The sequence below is a fragment of the Pelodiscus sinensis genome, unplaced genomic scaffold, assembly GCF_049634645.1.
Source record: "Pelodiscus sinensis isolate JC-2024 unplaced genomic scaffold, ASM4963464v1 ctg46, whole genome shotgun sequence".
Lineage (NCBI taxonomy): Eukaryota > Metazoa > Chordata > Testudines > Trionychidae > Pelodiscus > Pelodiscus sinensis.
The window spans coordinates 376,910-398,024 of NW_027466036.1; the positions used below are offsets into that span (position 1 = coordinate 376,910).

General features: G+C 54.6%; 6 non-coding genes across 6 annotated transcripts; 3 read left to right on the forward strand and 3 right to left on the reverse strand.

The window, feature by feature from the left end:
* Nucleotides 1–569: 569 nt before the first annotated feature.
* Nucleotides 570–642, reverse strand: TRNAK-CUU (transfer RNA lysine (anticodon CUU)). The gene has a single exon. It is a non-coding gene; the product is annotated as a tRNA-Lys (tRNA).
* A 3,708-nt stretch (nt 643–4,350) lies between these two features.
* TRNAE-CUC (transfer RNA glutamic acid (anticodon CUC)) lies at nt 4,351–4,422 on the forward strand. The gene has a single exon. It is a non-coding gene; the product is annotated as a tRNA-Glu (tRNA).
* Nucleotides 4,423–5,322: 900 nt separating this feature from the next.
* Nucleotides 5,323–5,396, reverse strand: TRNAI-AAU (transfer RNA isoleucine (anticodon AAU)). Its single transcript has one exon. It is a non-coding gene; the product is annotated as a tRNA-Ile (tRNA).
* A 2,832-nt stretch (nt 5,397–8,228) lies between these two features.
* On the forward strand, nt 8,229–8,310 carry TRNAS-AGA (transfer RNA serine (anticodon AGA)). The gene has a single exon. It is a non-coding gene; the product is annotated as a tRNA-Ser (tRNA).
* Nucleotides 8,311–15,844: 7,534 nt separating this feature from the next.
* On the forward strand, nt 15,845–15,953 carry TRNAL-CAA (transfer RNA leucine (anticodon CAA)). The gene is made up of 2 exons: nt 15,845–15,882; nt 15,908–15,953. It is a non-coding gene; the product is annotated as a tRNA-Leu (tRNA).
* Nucleotides 15,954–17,529: 1,576 nt separating this feature from the next.
* Nucleotides 17,530–17,602, reverse strand: TRNAV-AAC (transfer RNA valine (anticodon AAC)). Its single transcript has one exon. It is a non-coding gene; the product is annotated as a tRNA-Val (tRNA).
* Nucleotides 17,603–21,115: the final 3,513 nt, after the last annotated feature.

Sequence of the window (21,115 nt, forward strand, 5' to 3'; positions counted from 1 at the left end):
TTACGCACCAGGTTACCACCCTCTGTTGCCTAGTTACCACCCCTCACCTTATGGAAGGGGGCTTACTTACTATCCTTCATGCTGTCAATTTCGACCCGGTCCTGAACCTAGGTCGGTATGTGCATTAGTTTTTAGGGAGTTTTTGTACCAAGACATTTCTTCTTAAGATGTTCCAATACTCCCCTTTGGCTCACAGTCTGTACCCAGTGCCTCCCTGTGTCCTTCCATGCTCGACCTAACTTACACAATCACACAATTTATCAATAGGGCTTCTTTCTTGGCTCCTGTTACTGAACCAAAGTCTTGCTCACTAGATTGCAGGCCTGTTGCTGTTTTCATGTTATAGGCCTCTATTTAGGCCTGCTGACTCCATGTTACTGACCTCAACTTACTACACTGAGGAGAAGAAAATCCTCTTCCCTTCTCCTCAGAAGATGGAAATTGCAGTCGGTTCTCTCTCCCGTTCTACTGAAGCTGGACCCCAGGACTAGACTTTTTCTTTCTAAAACCCTGGTGAAAGCTCAGAGTGAATGGTTTGCAGATTGAGAATGTGAGTTAACAAAGGACATAGCCCAGCATGTGGCTTGAACCAATGACCATGAGATTAAGAGTCTCATACTCTACCAACTGAGCCAGCCAGGCTGTGTGCACCAGCCCTTTGCACACCCCATCACAGCATAGAAGAAGCCAAGTGTTCTCAAGTGCCTGACTCAAGGCTCTTTCTTGCCCCTAATGGAGGGTTCTGGTCTGTGGGGAGGTTTGAGCTCAAACCCCACTCCCGACACACCCACTTCCATCTCTCCAGGGACAGGAGGAGGGGCCGGTTTCAGGATTTCTTTTAGCGAAGCAGCAAGGGGAGATTGAGGAAATTCAAACCCCTTTGGAAGCTTTGTTCTCATGGCACGAAGTGAGACAGGAGGGGTGTGAGCTTGGGAGCCCAGCAGGGGCATTTGGGTGCACCCAGGGGCAGCAAGAATTCAAGCCCTCAGGCGAGTGCATTGGGGACAATGTGTGAGCCCTTCCATGAGCATTTTTTCTCCCATTGGGGAAGGCAGCTGGGCGGGACCAGCCTGCAGCCCACGTCCCTTTCAGCCCCAGGTGTAGGAGGTAACAGAGCGGGGAGGAAAGTCCATGGCCAGAGCCTCCTCCCAGCAGTCTGGCCCTGCGCAGAGTCTGTGCATGATGGAGCCTCTCCCAGCAGGATTCTGGCCTGTTCTCTGCAAAATGCTCAGCCTGTTTCATTTTCTGCAGGAACGAGTGGGATCCATGCGCCCTGTTCCCCAGTGAGAGGTATGTGTCCTCTTCCCCCTTTCCACAGACACAGCAGGCCAGGGGGCTATGAGCCTCCAGAGGCCCCTTCCTACTTGGCCTCCCACAAAGCCGGGGTGAAAAATTGCTAGACCCAGCTCTCCTGGGCCAAGCCATGGCAGAGGTAGCAGGATTCACTCCCATCTTCTCCTGCCCGTGCCCTGGTGCTGAGGGGCCGGCCACTTTCCTGCTGCCCCAACTCTTATTCCCACAATGCATTTTGTGCAGGGGCCATTGGTCTTTCTGCCAAGGTGCGTGGCTGGCAGCCAGGACTCAGGACCCTTCCCCCAATCCCCCCTCTGACCCACTCACACTGTCTGGCTGCCTCCAGCACAGGCTGAGCTCAGGGGCCAGGTGGGTGACCTGCCCTGCAGCTGTGATGGCATCAGGCCCTTCCCGCCGGCCTGCTCAGTCTGGAGATGGAGCTCCAGTGGCCTCAGACACCCAGCAAGAGGAACAAAACTCTCTTTGTCAAACCTCAGTGAATGGAAGTTGAAGCACCTGCACCTTGTACCAACCAGCTGAGCCCCAGCAGGTCCCATTGAGACTTGAACTCAGATTGCAGGATTCAGAGTCCTGAGTGCTGCCCCTTACACCATGGGACCTGTAGGGTGAAAGGGAAGTGGGCACCTCTGACTCTCAGCTCTCAGGCTGGTCTCTGCCCTCCTGGCTCCCTCCAGCTGCTTCATCTCCCAGGACTCCCTGTCCTGCCCCAGCTCTGCTGCTTTCAGGGAAAATTCCTTGTTAGGACCAGTCACACTCTGGGGTCAGTGTCCTTTGGCTGTGTCCTGCAGAAGAACAAGGACCACGTCCAGCTGGGGATGAATGGCCACAATCGATCTTACAGCGTTTGATTTATCAAGTCCAACTAAGACTCACTAAATCAAACCCAGAGGCCGCCCCAACCAGCTTCCAGCACTTCTGCTCTTTGCCCCCTTCGGCTTCCTGCTGTGGGGACATGGCCAACTCCAGCTACGTAGGGAGGGTGGCAGGGAGAGCAGACACATTGGCCAGGCACCACTGGGGGCTGCCTCCCTCACCTCCCCCACACCCAGCAGCTGCTTGGCCAGCTTAGTCATGGGGCTGCTCTCTGGGACTTCTCTCCCAGCTCCGCCACCTGTTGCCATTGCCCATCCCAAGGGAGGGGGGACGAGAGTCACTCTCCACAGTTGCAGGAGCTGCAGAGGTGGCACTTGCAGGGTCTCTGGGCCCTGACACCCCCAGGGAATCACAAGGGTCTGTGGCGCTGGCTCCCCTGTCCCAGCAATTGCAGTCAGAGCCCTGCCTTGTCAGTGCCAGGCACAGCAGCCTCTCAGGGGTTAGGTTGGAGTCCCCAGGCTGGGGCCGGGCCTCCTTCAGTTTGGTCCCTTCCTGAGGGCACAAAACTGACAACAGGGAATTCCTTTGCCCTGCAGCAATCTCTGTTGGCCAAAGGGTTAGCAACCGAATATTTGCCCAAGTTTAAGTGCAGCAGCAGAAACCCCTTTTACGTGTGTTTGTGTGGTGTAGTGGTTCTCACATTTGCCTAACCCGCAAAAGGTCCCTGGTTCAAAGCCAGGTAGAAACGCAGGGTCTTCTCTTATTGTGGGTGCCCCTGGTTCCAGGGTCTGCCCCTGGTGCAGGGCTGGGCAGCCTGTGTGCTGGCTTTCAGGAGCATGTGGGAGACAGTGAAACAGGTTAGGCTGAGATGGGAGGAGGCAGGGCTGGGGCTGAGACTTCTCAGAGATGCCTTGCCTTGGACCAGGTCATTGCAGCCACTCAGTCCAGGACCAACCCTGCAAGTGCCACTACTGTGGCTGTTCACCTTTGGCGCAGTGTGGCTGGTGCTTTTGCCGCACGGGGACACAAAACTACATAATGTCCTGCCTCATGCCCAGGCCCCAGCCACCTCGTTCTCCTGGCTTTCTTACCACCCAGCACCCCCCGCTTCCTTTGACACCCTCCCTTGTTCCTACTCCCCCACCCTGCTCCTTCAGCCACGTTCCTTCTGCCCCCTTTCTCCTGGCCACACACGGCTCCTTGGCGCTTCTCAAGCCAGGCCCTGCAAGGAGCCACCAGGGCAAGAACCAGCCCTTGGAGCTCGGCTTGCAACAGATCTGGTATTTTCCCAGCACATCTCACCTGGGAAGAGGTGACTTGTTCTCCTTCCTTCTGACCTTACGTCTCCGCTCCCTTTAAAGGTCTCTGCTGCCTCGGGACCCGCCTCCTCAGGGCGCTGCCCCTCTGCCACTGGGCTGGGAGTGGGAGACTCCACAGTCTCTGCACTTGGGCTGAGAAGTCTCACGGGGACTCGTCTGTTGATGGGTTAGTCAGCCCGATGGCCAGCCGGATCCATTCCGTAGCGCTGCCCGAGAGGGAGCTTTCCCAATCTCCATTGGTATTTCCTGGGGCTTTGTGTAGGGGATTGGGCTTGGCATCTTCTCTGCTGGAAATGCCTCTTCTTGGAAAAGCAGCTCCCAGGAGTTCATGGAACTTCTTCTTCTCAGCTTGGGACAAGGACAAGCAAGAGGCGACGGGACAGGGGTTTATGTGATGATGACAGGGGTGCAGAAAGCAAATAAGAAATTATTTTTTCGCCTACTTAAGAACCAGGGTGACAGAATGAAACTGGTAAGTAACCGAGTTAAAAAGGAACCATTTTTGCACCCAGTGGAACTCCTTGCCAGAAGATGTTGCGAAGGTGAAATCTACAAGAAGGTCCAAAAAAGAACTGGACAATTTAATGCAGGGAAGGTCAATCAATGGCATTTCACCAGAATGGACAGGGCAGGTGTCCCTAGCTGCTGTATACCTGAAGCTGGGAATGGAGGGAGCACTTAATAACTGTCTGTCCTGAGGATTCCCTCCGGACAATGAAATTGGCTGCTGTTGTGAGACAGGATCCTGGGCTAGTTGGACAACTGGCATGGCCCAGTCTGGCTGCTTTGCTGTTCTATTTGGCTGTTCTTGTCCCCTCTGGGCAAGGGAGAATGGACCCTCCCCATCCTGAAGTGGACAGAAAATGGCCTGCGAAAGGCTAGTGTAGGTGACTTGTTTCATGTGTCCCTGATGGTCTAGTGGTTTGGATCCAGCACTCTCACTGCTGTGGCCTGGGTTCAATTCCCAGTCAGGGAAGCCAGCTGCAACTTTCCCAAAACATGTCCCTAGTCAATCTTCTTGCCACATGTTACAGCAGCTGAGTCCTAGCATGGGGCTAACCCTAACCCCTCCCCCTTGGCTGGGCACTGCCTGGACTCAGGGCTCCCCAGTGCCAGCCTAAGGGCTCTGGAGAGGACAGGGCAGCTCCAGGGGCAGAGTCCTTTTTTCTGCAGTAGTTCAAACCCAGCCCCTTGGTTCCAACTAACTAACATTACTCCTCATTTTTTGCCCTCTGTGCCTCCCTCCCAACCCCAACATACCCCAACCCATCCCCTTCCCTCTCCCCCTCCCCCTCCCCCTCCCCCTGCTGGTAACACAATCAGGACTTTTCCCTGTTGAAAGAACAAACTCTCTGGTTTTTAATGTGGGGAATGTAGAACTGGGGAGGGGCTGGGAAAGACCCTGGGAGGGGGAGGAGGCTGGGAGGAAGGGCTAAGGCTGGCACCTTCCTCTGGTGGTCCCACTGCCTCATGTCAGGGGCCTCAGCAGCGCTGGGGGGTGGCTCCAGGGGGAGAAGCTGGTTCAGGGGAACATGAGCTGCTGGGCCACTGAAGCAGGCCCCCAGCAGCAGCCTCTCTGCAGGGCACACAGGCTCCAGGCCTCCCGGTCATATTGAGTCTCCCCATGTGGCTTGGGCTCCAGAGCCTGCCCCACAGCTGCTGCCTTGAGGTAGCCACTGCAGCAGCAGGAATTTGGGCATCAGTTCCCCTGTGTTGGGGACAGGAAGCCAGGCCAAGGCCCTTTTAGCCACTGGAGCCTCCCCCTACCAGCTCTTTGCCCTTCTCCCTGCAAAGCTCTCAGACTTTTGCTTGTTTCTGTTTCCCTGTCCATAGCAGGCAACTAAAGGAAGGGAAGTCACCGAACCAAACACCCCTGTGGCCAGCATGGGGTTTGAACCCATGACCTTGGCATTATTAGCACCATGCTCTAACCAGCTGAGCTAGCCAGCCTATGAAAGTGCAGCTCACCAGTGGCTCTTTCAAGAGAGGCGCCTCAGGCAGCTGCAGGGATGTCTCTGAAGCTGCCAATGGCTCTTCTCTGACAGGGCCACTAGCGACTCACTGTGACGTGGGCTGGCTAGTCCAGCTGGTTTGAGGGTTGGTCAAGGTGGCTGGCGGCCGGCAGACCCAGGGCAAAGAGGCAGCCGGAATCTCTTGCTGCCAGCACCTTGCCTTCCAGCTTCTTCCCTGCCAGCAGCAGCAGAGTCCTGAGCGCTGCCCTTGACACCATGGGACCAACCTCCCCTCACTCAACTGGGCCAAGCTGGTGCCCAGTTCATGCCCACTGGGACCTGTTTTACTTGGGTTCCTTCCACCCAGAGCCCCCTTCTTCTCCTGGGCTGCGAGGAGCATCACTGGGACACTCTCTCATATCCCAGCACAGGGCCATCTCTCCAGTGACAGGAGACGGGGCTGGTTTCAAGATTTCTTTTAGCCCAGCAGCAAGCAAGAGGAGATGGAGGAAAATCAACCCCGTTTGCAAGCTTTGTGTGACAGGGGTGTGAGCTGGGGAACCTGCCCCCCCAGAAGGGCATTTGGGTGCACCCAGGGGCAGCAAGAATTCAGGCCCTCAGGCGAGTGCATTGGGGACAATGTGTGAGCCCTTCCATGAGCATTTTCTGCTCTCACTGGGGAAGGCAGCTGGGCAGGACCAGCCTGCAGCCCACGTCCCTTTCAGCCCCAGGTGCAGGAGGTAACAGAGAGGGGAGGAAAGTCCATGGCCAGAGCCTCCTCCCAGCAGTCTGGCCCTGCGCAGAGTCTGTGCATGATGGAGCCTCTCCCAGCAGGGCGATGGCCTGTTCTCTGCAAAGTGCTCAGCTGGTTCATTTTTTTGCAGGCCCATTGTATGTGTCCCTGGTGGCTTCATTTACAGTTTTCAGTCTTTACATTTGCATCCCTTTTTGGAAAAGAGGGTGCAAGTGTAAACATACCCTACATAGCGAGAGTTGGCTTCCTTCAGTTGAGCCTGGCTGTGTCCCTGCTTCAGGAACCCAAAGGGAGCAAAGAGCAGAAGTACTGGACGCTGGTGGGGTACCCTCTGAATTTGATTTCGTGAGTCTTAGTTGGACTTGCTAAATCAAACTCCGGAAGATTGAAAGATAGTGGCCATTCCTCCCCCTCTGGGTGTGATTCTTGTTCTTCTGCACAGCACAGCCCAGGTAGACCAAGGACCTTCAGATCACACCCTTGCTGAATTGATGGGAATAGAAACCAGACACAGCAGATTGAAACTTGTTTCAGTTGAGATGGGTTTGCCTGTTTTATGTGCATTGACACAGAAACACATTAGGGCTACGTCTACACTGGTAGCCTTTTCCAGAAATGCTTAAAATGGAACCGTTTTCCGCGATCGGGGCTTTTTTGTGGAAAAGACTACTGGGCTGTCTACACTGGCCCTTTTCCGGAACAGTTTTTCCGGAAAATGACTTTTGCCCGAACAGGAGCAGCATAGTTTTTCTGGAAAAACACTGACAATTTTACAGTAAATCGTCATTGCTTTTCTGGAAAATCAAGCGGCCAATGTAGACAGCAGGCAAGTTATTCTGGAAAAGCAGCAGCTTTTCCAGAATAAGTGACCCAGCGTAGACACTGCCCAGGGGTTTGTAGTAATCTCTGCACATCAGAAATGCAGTGTGAGATGCAACTGTAGATGCAAAGGTTTCAAAGAAGTTGATCAACCTTTCAGGGGGCACTTGGAGTGGAAACAGGGACCCTTTTGCCTATAGTCAAACACTTTACCACTGAGCTACACCCCCATTACACTTGCTTGTTTGCATCCAGTGTTAGGAAATTATCCATTGGCAGCACATTCTGCAGGAGCAGGTGGTGCCTTGCACACATGGCAGGGGGAGGACGGCCCTCTATGGGGTCACACATGTGTGGTGTCCCCCCACCTACAATCAGCATGACACGTCACAATAGCGCATCATCCCCTGTGCTCCCGCCTGCCCTGTGTGAGTTGCAACCTCACAACAGTAACCTGATGTTCCCTCCCCGGTGCCCGAGGACATTTGGGAGGCCTCCTCCATCTGGGGGACCGGTTCCAGGGTGAGGGCTCGACATTCCTAGAATCCTCCTTCTCCTCATCTTGGAGCTGCTGGTCATCTGGGTTGTCATCCTGAAGCTGCGGCCGCTGCTGCCCAGGTGTCTCCATCCCAGACTCCACAACTGTCCCTGGAGACAGGGTTCCCCAAACCCCAGGACTTGGTCCAGTTCCTCATAGTATGCACAGTGCTAAGGTGCTTCCCCAGTGCGGGAACTGCGCTCACGGGTCCTCACATACCCCTGCCGCAATTTCTTGACCTTGGCTCTGCCTTGGTCTGGGGTGGGGGGAGGTGGCCTTTCTTTGCAAGGCCGTCAACCATTCAGCCATAAATATCTGCATTCCTCCGCCTGGACTGCAGGGTCTGCAGAGACTCCTCCTTGGACCACAGCTTTATCTCTGGCCCCTACCATGAGAGGGCCCAGCACTTGCTGCCACTTGCTTGCTCCTGCGATGTGTCCCTGGAAGGGCCAGAGGGGTCTCTGGGGGCTTGTGCCTGTGACATGGCTCTCCAAGAGGCTGGAAGAGAAGAGAAGAGGAAGGAAAGGGGAAAGGAAGACCAAGAAGGAGGAGAGAAGACCTTGAAGCAGAACTCACCTCCAAGGCAGCCTAAGAGCAGAACGGCCGGGACTCCTCTGCACAGCTGTTGCAATGGTTTGCTGTGTGAACTCTGTGGCAGGTGACATTAGGGCTGTGCACTGGCATTATTTATCAGTTTCCCTGGATCTACTTTGCCCAGAGCTGTGATGGCCGAGTGGTTAAGGTGTTGGACTAGAAATCCAATAGGGTTTCCCTGCGCAGGTTCAAATCCTGCTCACAGCATGGTCTGTGTTTTGCCCACACCTCTTCCTCGGGCAGCAAGGGCCTCTGTGAGTTACCAGCAGTGGGGCTGTTACTGTTGGCATCAGGACTGGATTAAGGGTTGAGCTAGTGGGGCAGCTGCCATCAGGCACTGCCTGCCTGGCTCCTGGCAGGCTGCAGCAGTTCCCTGGGGCTGCATTAACCTCCACAGCACCTGTCAGCAGGGCCCTTCCCCATGCAGCTGTGGGGCTCTGCATGGCCTGCCCCAGGGGACCCTGGGTTGCACGCCAGTGGTGGTGGCAGGGCCAGGCTGTGCAGCACAAGAGCATCCTGCTACCACAAGCTCCATGCATGGAGGGGGAGGGGCTGTATATGCACTGTGCACCCAGGGTGGAGCTGCACATGCACCATGAGCCGGGGGGCAGTGCCACATGCGCGGAGCACTAGAATGGCTCAGACTGGCTGTGGTCAGCATCTAACTAATTGCACCATTAGGCCATGTCTTCACTCAGGTGGAGAGTTCTGCTGCAATCCATCTCCCAGAGTTTGATTTAGCGAGTCTAGATAAGACTCTCTAAATCAAACCCAGAGGGCACCTGCACCAGCTCTTTGCTGCCATCCTACTTCCACTGTTAGGACACCAGCAAACAGTAAAACCAACTCCAGATATGTGTTGGGATATGGTGGAAAGAAGAGACACACTGGCCTCACCACAAGGCACCACTGGGAGTTGAACCCAGGATCCCCTGCTTACAAGGGAGCTGTTTTAGCCAACTAAGCCATGGTGCCCTCATTCAAAACAACCCTCAAACTGTTCTACTTTATGGTTCCAGAGAACTTGTTCCCATTCCAAAGTGCAGCCGTTCACCGTTCCCCTCTAGCTCCTGCCGTGTCTTGAGGTCTGCGCAGCCTAACACGTTATATTGGCAGCTGGAACCCAAAACCTTTTTGTCAATTGTAGCCGCAGGCCCCAAAGGGACAGACCCACGGCAGCCGCCTGGTCCTAAGGCCAGGCCTGCAGCCAGGGGAGGGAGAAGAATCTCTCCTTTCAGCTGGAGTTGAATCAGCAGGCAGGCTAGCTCAGTTGGTTAGATCCTGGTGCTAATAATGCCAAGGTCATGGGTTCAAGCCCCATGCTGACTACAGAGCTGTTCGGGGAGGGATAGCTCAGTGTTTTGAGCATTGGCCTGCTAAACCCAGGGGTGTGAGTTCAATCCTTGTAGAGGCGGTTTGGGGCAAAAATTCATCAGGGATGGTACTTGATCCTACTGAGAAGTCAGGGGACTGGACTTGACAACCTTTCAAGGTCCCTTCCAGTTCTAGGAGATAGGCAATCTCCATTATTTATTTAAAAAAAAAGCAACCTAAGGGCCTTTGCTGATCCCCAGCCACAGGCCTCTGCTCTGCCAGCTGAGCTATGGAAGGTGCCTGGGGCAGGCTGCTTTGCCCAGGTGGCCCTTGGGTGAGTGTTGGGGCAGGAGAACCCAGCAACACAGGGGGCTCTAATGGGGTCTTCACCTGCAGAAGGACCCTTGAGTGAAACCAGGCAGAAACCCAGTGTCGTGCTGCCCCTTCTCCTGCCTGGGCCTGGCCTCCCTCCCCTGCTCTGCACCACAGAAAGCCCCTTGGCAGAGGCCAGAGGCCTCAGGCCTGTCCCCTCTGAGGGGCTTGTGCCTCGGCCTCCTCTGCCCTTGGTGCCGGCTCTCCCGGCTGCCCCTGAGCGCTGCGGCCAAAGGAGGCAGCAAGGCAGGAGAGGGGGGAGGAGCAAGTCCCGCTGAGGCCGACAGCTCGGGCTCAAGCCTCCAGCCCCAGCACAAAACCTCCAGCCGGGCCCATGTGGCTCCCTCCTGCCCCCGCACACGCTCACAGGGGGAAACGTGCCCCATGTTCCATCCCCGCGCCAGGCCTGGGCGACGGGCTCAGCCCTCGAGCAGCCCACAGGGCCTGTGAGGGACGGACTGAGAGCAGGGCCCCACTGACACCCCCCGTCCTGCCCCACTGGCCTGCGTGCAGCGCTGGAACGGGACAGGCAGGAACGGCAGCCGGGACAGAGCAGCTTGGACTGACGGGCGAGTCTCACTTGCTGACCAGACTCCCAGGCCCTGGGCTCTGGGGCCAGCCCCCCTGTGGGTCAGAGCCCCCCGGCCACAATGCTACTCCACGGGGCCTGGTTCCAGGGGCCACCTAATCCCAGGGGCTGGGGGCTGGAGGCCTTTGCCCTGGAGTCTCAGAGCTCCCCGGTGTCGGCTGCCACTGGCCTGAATGGTGCTGGATGCTCCTGCTCCCCTCCCAGCAGGCTGGCCCTGCGCAGGCTCTGTGCTCGCTGAAGCCTCCTCCTGCCAGGTCCCCGGCCTGCTCCCTGCAAAGCCTCAGCCTGGCTCCTTTCCTGCCCTCTGCTTGCGGGGCTCCTGGAAATGGCTCCGGGCGGATCCCTGAGCCCCAGCATTGGGTGCAGCACTGCTGGGCCCCTGGAGCCTGGGCTGCAGCCAGGAGGGGGAATCTCCCGCAGGGCCGATGGGATGTAGAAAGCTGCTCCCTGGGAACCTTTCCCAAGGCAGCGCCCCCAGCCTGGCCAGTCCCTGCCCGGCCCAGCCCCCAGCCTGGCCCCGCCCCCAGCCTGGCCCCCACCCCAGGGTGGGCAGCATTTGTGGGGGCAGGTAGGAAAGGCCCCCCTCCCCTTCCGAGAAGAGCAGACCCCCCAGGGTGGCAGTGGGGGTATCTGGCCCAGGGCTGCTCTCAGCAGAGGGGGCTGTGATCCCAGCCTGGGGCCAGGGAAGCTGCTACCAGCTCGTGCGGGGCGGGGGGAGCCATCCCAGAGAGGGTGGGGAAGGGGATCAAGTGGAGAGGGGGAAGATAAGAGAGGTGAAGAGGAACAGGGATGTGTGAGGTGGGGCGGGAAGGGGAGGCAGGAGGTGCTGAAGGGAGGTTGGGGGGATCATACCAGTCAGTGGGTGGCTGGGAGCAAGGGTGCAATGGATGGAAACTAGGGGGGGTCACAGGAAGGTAAAGGGGGCAGGGGAGGTTGGGAGGGGCCAGGGGGAGCAAGAGCAGCCTGGCTGGGGAAGGGGAGACACAGGGCAGGGCTTGTACAGAAGGAGAGGGGGAGATACAACGGCAACTCCCCCACCCCCATGGGGCAGGAGGGGGAAGGGCAGAGGTGACTGGTGGTGGCACTTGAGGGCACCAACTTCTCTGCCCCAGCAACATTTCTGAAGTTTATAACCAGGGTGTCCCAAATGCCCCCTGCCTCTGTGGGTGCCTCTCCCTGTGCCCCTCCCTCTGCAGGCTCCAGTCCCCCCAGGGGAAGAGCTGCCCCCTCCAGGAGCCTGAGGGGAATTTCTTCTGTGAATTTTTAAGTGTAGATAACTGCAAACACTGATCAGTTAGGGACTGGTAATGGTTTATTTCCATATTTGCAGATTTGTTATTTGCATAATGTATATGCAGATATGTAAATATGTTACCAGTCTGGCAAAAGTTTGTGAATGGGTTTGGCTGTCCATGGTATTAAAAAAAGGTTAGCAATCACTGGCCTGATCCATGGGGGGTGGCCAAATGCAAGGCAGGGAAAACACTAGGGCTACGTCTACACTGGCCCCTTCTTCGGAAGGGGCATGCTAATTTTGAAAGTGGGAATAGGGAAATCCGCGGGGTATTTAAATATCCCCCGCGGGATTTAAATAAACATGTCCGCCGCTTTTTTTCCGGCTTGGGGAAAAGCCGGAAAAAAGCGTCCAGACTAGCCCGATCCTCCGGAATAAAGCCCTTTTCCGGAGGATCTCTTATTCCTACTTTGAAGGAAGAAGTTCATGGAACTTCTTCTTCTCAGCTTGGGAAAGGGACGACTAAGGTGCGATGGGACAGGGTTTTATGTAATGAAGACAGGGGTGCAGAAAGCAAATAAGAATGTTTATTCTCCTACTCAAGATCCTGGGTGACAGAATGAAACTGGTAAGTAACCAAATTAAAAGTGAATCAAAAGGGAGCATTTTTGCGCCCAGTGGAACTCCTTGCCAGAAGATGTTGTGAAGGTGAAATCTACAAGAAGGTCCAAAACAGAACTGGATAATTTAATGCAGGAAAGGTCAATCAATGGCATTTAACCAGGATGGACAGGGCAGGTGTCCCTAGCTGGTGTATTCTAGAAGCTGGGAATGGGCGACAGGAGGCATCACTTAATTGTCTGTCCTGAGGATTCCCTCGGGACAATGAAATTGGCTGCTGTCGTGAGACAGGATCCTGGGCTAGTTGGGCAACTGGCATGGCCCAGTCTGGCTGTTCTGATGTTCTGTTTGGTTTCTGTTCTTGTCCCCTCTGGCCAATGGAAAATGGACCCGTGTCCTGAAGGGGACAGAAAGTGGCCTGTGAAAGGCTAGTGCAGGTAAGGAAAGACCCCATGTGCAGGTGTCCCTGATGGTCTAGTGGTTAGGATTCAGCACTTTCACTGCTGAGGCCTGGGTTCAATTCAGAGTCAGAGAAACCAGCCTCACTTTTCACTTGACATCTGCCTACTCATTCATCTTACCTCATTGTTACAGCAGCTGTGACCCAAGAGGTTCACTCAGGGCCCCTTTCCCACCTCTCCCTCACTGCCAAGACAGCACCTGCCATTTTCACAAGCCCTTCAGAAGGGGCAGAGCTGGTGACTCAAACTGCCCCTCCCCTCTCCCATGTGGGCAGCCCTGCAGGAAGCTCCGTGGCACACACAGCACTAGCCCAGCGCAGTGTCAGGTCGGCACAAGATCCATTGGTTCAGTTTGGTTGTTGAAGGCGACAACATGGAACTGGCTCCAGCCCCCACTCAGTAACCTGGGGAAATGACCCACCAGGCCTGGGCCCCTTGGAGAGGCAACGATTCCCCACTGGCCAGGGCAGAGCCTCCCTCTGACACAGTCCTGGAGCCTTCTCCCCCTGGTCCTGCCTCCCCCTTCACTCAGCTCTCACTGCTCGGTGCTGCCAGGGAGGGGCCTCACTGCGAGAGCCGCCTGGGCAGGTTCCTGCCACAGAGACACGTCCCAGAGCAGGACGGATGCTCAGACCGACACTGAGTGTTGCTCAGCGCTGGGGTGAGACAGGGAAGGACAAAAGGGTCTAACGGCGCCTGCAGCCTTTCAGAACAGCCCCTGGCCCCTCCACCACATCCCAGCTCTTCCCTCTGCCCTTGCTGGACTCTGCTGGGCACTGTCTGGACTCAGTCCTCCCCGGTGCCAGCCTAAGGGCTCTGGAGAAGACATGGCATCTCCATGGGCAGAGTCCTGAGCCCCTGGCAGGGCAGGGCTCATTAAGCAGTTGCCGGGGCGGGGGGGGGATGGGTTGCTGCACAGGTTAGGGCTGGCCTGGGCAATGACTTTTGATGGGGAACCACTCCCAGGGCTGCACTTTTCCATGCTATTAATGGAGGAGGTGGGGGTCTGGGATGCAGGTTGGTGCAGACAGGAGCTTGGGGCAGAGGACTGGGGTGCAGGAACAGTTGCAGGAGGTTGGGTTGTAACCTGGGGCAGAGGATTGGGGTGCAGGATCTGGGAGGGGTGAGGGTTCAGGACAGGGGCAGAGGGTTTGGTTTACATGGGGTACCAGTTGGTTGAGGGAAGAGAGGGGCTGGGGTGCCAGAGGCAGGCTCTGGCTGGGAGACTTACCTGGCTCACTCCCGGCCAGCAGCCCAGCTCATTTCTCAGGCAGCTACTTCCCTGCCCCCACACAGGCTCTCAACCTCCATTAGCCAATAAGCTGAGGGGCTGCAAAAGGCCCTTGTGATGTCACTGCCACACCCACCCCTGCCCTCCAGGGCTAATGTCCTGCCCCAGGCAGCCCCTTTGCATGGCTGAGCTGCTCCCAGGGGTGAAAGTGACACATTTCTTACAGGGCCTGTTCTATTGGGCACCACCCCTTGGGCGGGGGGAGGCTCAAGGCAGGAAGTTGGGGGAGGGGTTGTGATAGGACAGTACCTGTAAGAAATTACAGTGTGGAGTGGCATGTGGGAGGCTTAAGGCTGAGGTGCTGCAAAAGTTCCTTGCGAAGGGGATTGTCCCCATCAGTGGAGAACATGGTCATCGATCCCACCCCCTCTTGCATACTAAGTGAGCACTCTACCACTTGAGCTAATTCCCCTGCTGGAGCAACAAAGCCCCTCTTGGAGGCTCTTCCCTTCTCCACAGGAATGTCTGCCTTCTAGGTCAGTTAGTCAAGGGAAAGGAGAAAACTCCAAGGAGGCTCCTCCTCACACTCGTGCTTGGGACCCTCATTCTCTCTCTGGCCTCAAGGGCAGATCTCCAGAAGGAGACTCCCTGCAGCAAAGCCATGGGGGGCTCTGAGACTCCCTGCAGCAAAGTCTCTGAGGTTTCCTCTGCCCTGCAGCCTGTCCCACCGGGCCATTGTCATGGACTCTCTGTGAGGTCATCACCTCCCAACCTCCTTTAGCCAATAAGATGAGGGGCTGCAAAAGGCCCTTGCGATGTCACTGCCACACCCACCCCTGCCCTCCAGGGCTAATGTCCTGCCCCAGGCAGCCCCTTTGCATGGCTGAGCTGCTCCCAGGGGTGAAAGTGACACATTTCTTACAGGGCCTGTTCTATTGGGCACCACCCCTTGGGCGGGGGGAGGCTCAAGGCAGGAAGTTGGGGGAGGGGTTGTGATAGGACAGTACCTGTAAGAAATTCAAGTGTGGAGTGGAGTGTGGGAGGCTCAAGGTAGGTACTTGGGGAGCGTTTCAGTGAGAGGTGGGGCTCAGGGCAGGGGTGAGGATGTGGGAATCAGGGCACAGGATTAGGGCTGTGGGGTGCTTGGGGCTGGGATTGTGTGGGTGTGTGTTGAGGGGATCAATGGGGCTAGATTCCCAGCTCCCTCTGCTCTGGGCTCCCTGAGGCCCTTTAACACACAAGAGCTTTCTCTGCAGCGCACTGAGGAGAGGAACCCCTGAGCCAGTGATGCCGCTTTGCCGAGGTTGGCAGGGACAGGAAGCAGGCCGGGTGCCCAGTAACCCCAGACAGATGTGCACATCTTCATGCGAGCAGCAGCTGTTGTGGGGCTCTAGAAATCTCCCCCCAGATCTAATTCCCCACATGCCAGGCACCAGTCAAAGCCAGGGCTCCGGGGTCTCAAGCAGAACACTGCGGGGGGGGGGGATACGTGTCCATTTGAGGCAGGTTCCACAGTCCCACATCCCAGACACGTACTGTGGCACAAAGACCAACGGTCTCTGCACAAAGTGTGTCCCAGAGATAAGCGTTAGCCCCGGGAACAAGCATCGCCCTGCCGAAGAGACACCCCTGGTCTGGAGCCAACAAGCCCAGGAGACACCCAGCTCAGGATCCACAGGCACTGACACAGACTCCCTGGCACAGGAGAATCCCAACCTCAGTTCTGCCGGCCAGAGTTTTCTCCTCTTCTCCTTCTTGTCAGCTCCCTGCAAAACACCCCACAACGTTAGATGAGGGTGAGTGGGGATAAACCCAGCTGGGCTGTAGGGCTGTTAGATGGGGAAAGAAAGGTGCTCCTGCCGCCTCCCCGAGCAACTCACACATGTAAGAAAACTGCCATTGGAGATCTCTGCATAGGTGTCAGGATGGCCGAGTGGTCTAAGGCGCCAGACTCAAGGACCTAACTTTCCCTTAGTTGGGTGTTCTGGTCTCCATATGGAGGTGTGGGTTCAAATCCCACTCCTGACACATACTCTTTTCTTAAATAATCTCTTTTATATCTAGAGAGGTGACCTCATTTCCCCATTTCTCCTGACATTGTAGGAGCCCTTGCTCCTCCCACATGCTCATGAAAGCATTTCTCTTAGGCTGCATCTACACAGCAGCGTTCCTTGGGCATAACGGCCATTACCCTGCAATAACAATGGGAGCGTCTACACAGCGATTCCATTATTCCGACGTCTGTAACGCACCATCCAGACCAGTGGCCTGAGGATCCAGGAGGTTTCCAGGCTGCAGACAGACAAGCCCACAGGCAAAGACAAAGCAAAGTCCCAGCTACTTCCTGCTCAGCCCAGCGGGGTCTCTGTGTGGCCCCCAGACCTTTTGTTTGCCGTTGCCCAGGTGCAGGAGCCCAGATTCAGCAACACTCACAGGCCCCACAGGAGGAGGCTGGTTTGCTGCTTCACCCCACGGCCCAGCAATATGCCCACAGACTCCCCCTGTGCTCTGGAAGCCAGGTTTGCCGTGTGAATTGTGTGGGGGCAAGTAACATCAGGCCTGGGCACTGGGATTATTTACCAGTTTCCCTGGGGACCCTGCTGTTTTCACAGCACAAATATCTTTCCCATCCCCCCTGAGTCGTCCCTTTCCCAAGCTGAGAAGAAGAAGTTCCCTGAACTCCTGGGAGCTGCTGTTCCAAAGAAGAGGCATTTCCCATGGAAAAGATGGCCAAGACCAATCCCCTACACAGAGCCCCAGAAAATACCAATGGACACAGGGCGCTTGTGAAGCGCCTTCTCGGGCAGCGCTATGGAATGGATCCGGCTGGCCATCGGGCTGACTAACGCCATCAACAGACGAGTCCCCGTGAGACTTCTCAGCCCAAGTGCAGAGACTGTGGAGTCTCCCGCTCCCAGCCCAGGGGCAGAGGGGCAGCGCTCTGAGGAGGCAGGTCCCGAGGCAGCAGAGACATTTGAAGGGAACGGAGACGTAAGATCAGAAGGAAGGAGAACAAGTCACCTCTTCCCAGGTGAGATGTGGTGGGAAACTACCAGACCTGGTGCAAGCCGAGCTCCAAGGGCTGGTTCCTGCCCTGGTGGCTCCTTGCAGGGCCTGGCTTGAGAAGTGCCAAGGAGCCATGTGTGGGCCAGGAGAAAGGGTGCTGAAGGAACATGGATGAAGGATCAGGGTGGGGGAGCAGGAAGAAGGGAGGGTGTCAAAGGAAGCTGGGGGTGCTGGGAGAGCTGGGGGGGAAGAAAGCAAGGGGAACAGGGTGGCTGGGGTCTGGGCATGAGGCAGGACATTATGTGGCTTTGTGTCCACTTGCACCAAAGGCCACAGCCACACTGCCCTGAAGGTGCACAGCAGTGGCACTTCCAGGGTGGGTCCTGGACTGAGTGGCTGCAATGACCTGGTCCCAGGTAAAGCACTGCTGAGAAGTCTCAGCCCCAGCCCTGCATCCTCCTATCTCAGCCTAACCTGCTGAGCTGTCTCCCACATGCTCCTGAAAGCCAGCACACAGGCCACCCATCCCTGCTCCAGGAGGCAGGCCTTAGAACTGCCTTGTGGGCACCCAGGGGAAGTGCCATAATAGAAGATGCTCTATTTCTGCCTGGTTTTGAACCAGGGACCTTCTGCGTGTTAGGCAAATGTGATAACCACTACACCACAGAAACACACTTAATAGTGGACTGAAGTGGAGATGAACGTAGGAGATAGCCGTGTAAAGAGTCTCTGGGTTAAGCTAAAAGGAATAAAAAACGAGGGTGATATCATGCTAGGAGTCTACTACAGGCCACCTAGCCAGGTGGAAGAGGTGGATGAGGCCTTTTTAAAACAATTAACAAAACTAGCCAAAGCCCAAGATTTGGTGGTGATGGGGGACTTCAACTATCCAGACATATGTTGGGAAACTAACACAGCGGGGCGCAGGCTATCCAATAAGTTTCTGGACTGCATTGGAGACAACTTTTTGTTTCAGAAGGTTGAAAAAGCTACCAGAGGAGAAGCTGTTCTGGATTTGGTTTTAACAAATAGGGAGGAACTAGTTGAGAACTTGAAAGTGGAAGACAGTATAGGGGACAGTGATCACGAAATAATAGAGTTCATGATCTTAAGGAAAGGTAGAAGGGAGACCAGCACAATTGAGCTAATGGATTTCAGGAAGGCAGATTTTGATAAGCTCAGAGAACTTGTAGGTAAGGTCCCATGGGAAGCAAGACTGAAGGGAAAAACAACTGAGGAGAGTTGGAAGTATTTCAAAGGGACGTTGTTAAGGGCCCAAAAGCAAACAATTCCGCTGTGTAGGAAAGATAGAAAATATGGCAAAAGACCAGCTTGGCTTAACAAGGAGATCTTGCATGATCTCAAAATAAAAAAGGAGTCTCATAAAAAATGGAAACTAGGACAACTAACAAAGGATGAATATAAGCAAGCAACACGGGAATGCAGGGGCAAGATTAGAAAGGCAAAGGCACAAAATGAGATTAAACTAGCTACAGGCATAAAGGGAAACAAGAAGACCTTTTATAAATACATTAAAAGCAAGAGGAAGACCAAGGACAGGGTAGGCCCACTGCTTAGTGAGGAGGGAGAAGCAGTAACAGGAAACTTGGAAATGGCGGAGATGCTCAATGACTTCTTTGTTTCGGTCTTCACCGAGAAGTCTGGAGGTGTGCCTAACGTAGTGAATACAAGCAGAGAGAGGGTAAGTTTAGAAGATAGGATACACAAAGAACAAGTTAAAAATCACTTAGGAAAGTTAGATGTCAGCAAGTCACCAGGTCCTGATGAAATGCATCCCAGGATACTCAAGGAGCTGATAGAGGAGGTATCTGAGACTTTAGCTATGATCTTTGAAAAATCATGGCAGACAGGGGAGATTCCAGAAGACTGGAAAAGGACAAATATTGTGCCCATATATAAAAAGGGGAATAAGACCAACCCAGGAAACTACAGACCGGTCAGTTTAACGTCTGTCCCAGGGAAGATAATGGAGCAGGTAATTAAGGAAATCCTATGCAAACACTTGGAAGGTAATAAAGTGATAGGGAATAGCCAGCATGGGTTTGTGAAGAACAAGTCATGCCAAACTAATCTGATAGCTTTCTTTGATAAGATAACGAGCCTTGTGGATAAGGGAGAAGTGGTGGATGTCATATACCTAGACTTTAGTAAGGCATTTGATACGGTCTCGCATGATATTCTTATTGATAAACTAGGCAAATATAACTTAGATAGGGCCACGATAAGGTGGGTGCATAACTGGCTGGATAACTGTAGTCAGAGAGTTGTTGTTAACGGTTCTAAATCCTGCTGGAAAGGGATAACAAGTGGAGTTCCTCAAGGGTCTGTTTTGGGACCCGTACTGTTCAATATCTTCATCAATGATGTAGATATTGGGATAGAGAGTACGCTTATTAAGTTTGCAGATGATACCAAACTGGGTGGGGTTGCAACTTCTTTGGAGGATAGGGACATAATTCAAAATGACCGTAGCAAGTTAGAGAAATGGTCAGAGGTAAACAGGATGAGGTTTAATAAAGAGAAATGCAAAGTGCTCCACTTAGGAAGGAACAATCAGTTCCATACATACAAGATGGGAAGCGACTGTCTAGGAAGGAGCATGGCGGAAAGGGATCTAGGGGTCATAGTGGACCACAAGTTGAATATGAGTCAGCAGTGTGATGCTGTTGCAAAAAAAGCAAATATGATTCTAGGTTGTATCAACAGGTGTGTTGTAAGCAAAACTCGTGAAGTCATTCTGCCGCTCTACTCTGCACTAGTTAGGCCTCAGCTGGAGTACTGTGTCCAGTTCTGGGCGCCACATTTCAAGAAAGAGGTGGAGAAATTGGAAAGGGTACAGAGAAGAGAGACAAGAATGATTAAAGGTTTAGAGAACATGACCTATGAAGCCAGGCTTCATGAACTGGGCTTGTTTAGTTTGGAAAAAAGAAGATTAAGGGGGGACATGAGAGCGGTTTTCAAATATCTAAAAGGGTGTCACAAGGAGGAAGGAGAAAATTTGTTCCTCTTGGTTTCTGAGGACAGGACAAGGAGTAATGGGCTTAAAGTGCAGCAGGGGAGGTTTAGATTGGACATTAGGAAAAAATTCCTAACTGTCAGGGTGGTCAAATATTGGAATAAATTGCCAAGGGAGGTGGTGGAATCTCCCTCTCTGGAGATATTTAAGAACAGGTTAGATAGACATCTGTCAGGGATGGTGTAGACGGAGCTTGGTCCTGCCTTGAGGGCAGGGGGCTGGACTCGATGACCTCTTGAGGTCCCTTCCAGTCCTATTATTCTATGATTCTATGATTCTGCTGCACTTAAACTTGGGCAAATATTCGGTTGCTAACCCTTTAGCCAACAGAGATTGCTGCAGGGCAAATGAATTCTCAGATGTCAATTTTGTGCCCTCAGGAAGGGACCAAACTGAAGGAGGCCGGGCCCCCGCCTGGGGACTCCAACCTAACCCCTGAGGCCAAGGGCTTTACAAGCCAGAGAGTCAAAGTTTGCTGCATTTTGCCCTCCCCCAGCCCTGCAGAACCTCAAAGGCAACTCCACAGTCCCAGCGGCTGGGGGAGATGTGCATGTTAAAGCCTCTGCCCACTGAGCTGTAGCTTTCTGTGCCCAGGGAGCCAGACACCGCCAGGGTGGGAAGGCAGGAGGGAAATGGGGAATGGACGAACTTTGCGAGACAATGGTGTTGTCTGGGACCATACAGTAGAACAGTTTAGAGGTGGGTCTGAGTAGGGCACCGTGGCTTAGCTGGTTAAAGCACTTGCCTAATAAACAACAGCACCTGGGTTCAGTTACCATTGGTGCCTTGTTGCAGCTTTTGCTCACATTTACTTAAGCCCTTCTGGGACACAGAAGAGGTCTCCTCTGGCCACCCATGGAACTGCTGGTTCAGGAAAAGGCTGAGTGGGGAGATGTGTTGGGAAGAAGGAAACCACAAGTCCCAAGAGGTTTCTCCCCCACAGGTGAGAAGCTCCTGATGCCCACAGACCCTGACTCTCCATGGCTGCAGGAGCTGCAGAGGTTGCACCCTCAGGCTCTCTAGGCCCTGACTCCTTCACACATTCACAAGTGTGTGTGGTGCTGACTCTCCTGTCCCAGTAATTGCACTGAGAGCCCTGTTATTGCCAGTCACAGCAGCCCCTGCACTGGCTCCAGGCTTGTTGTTT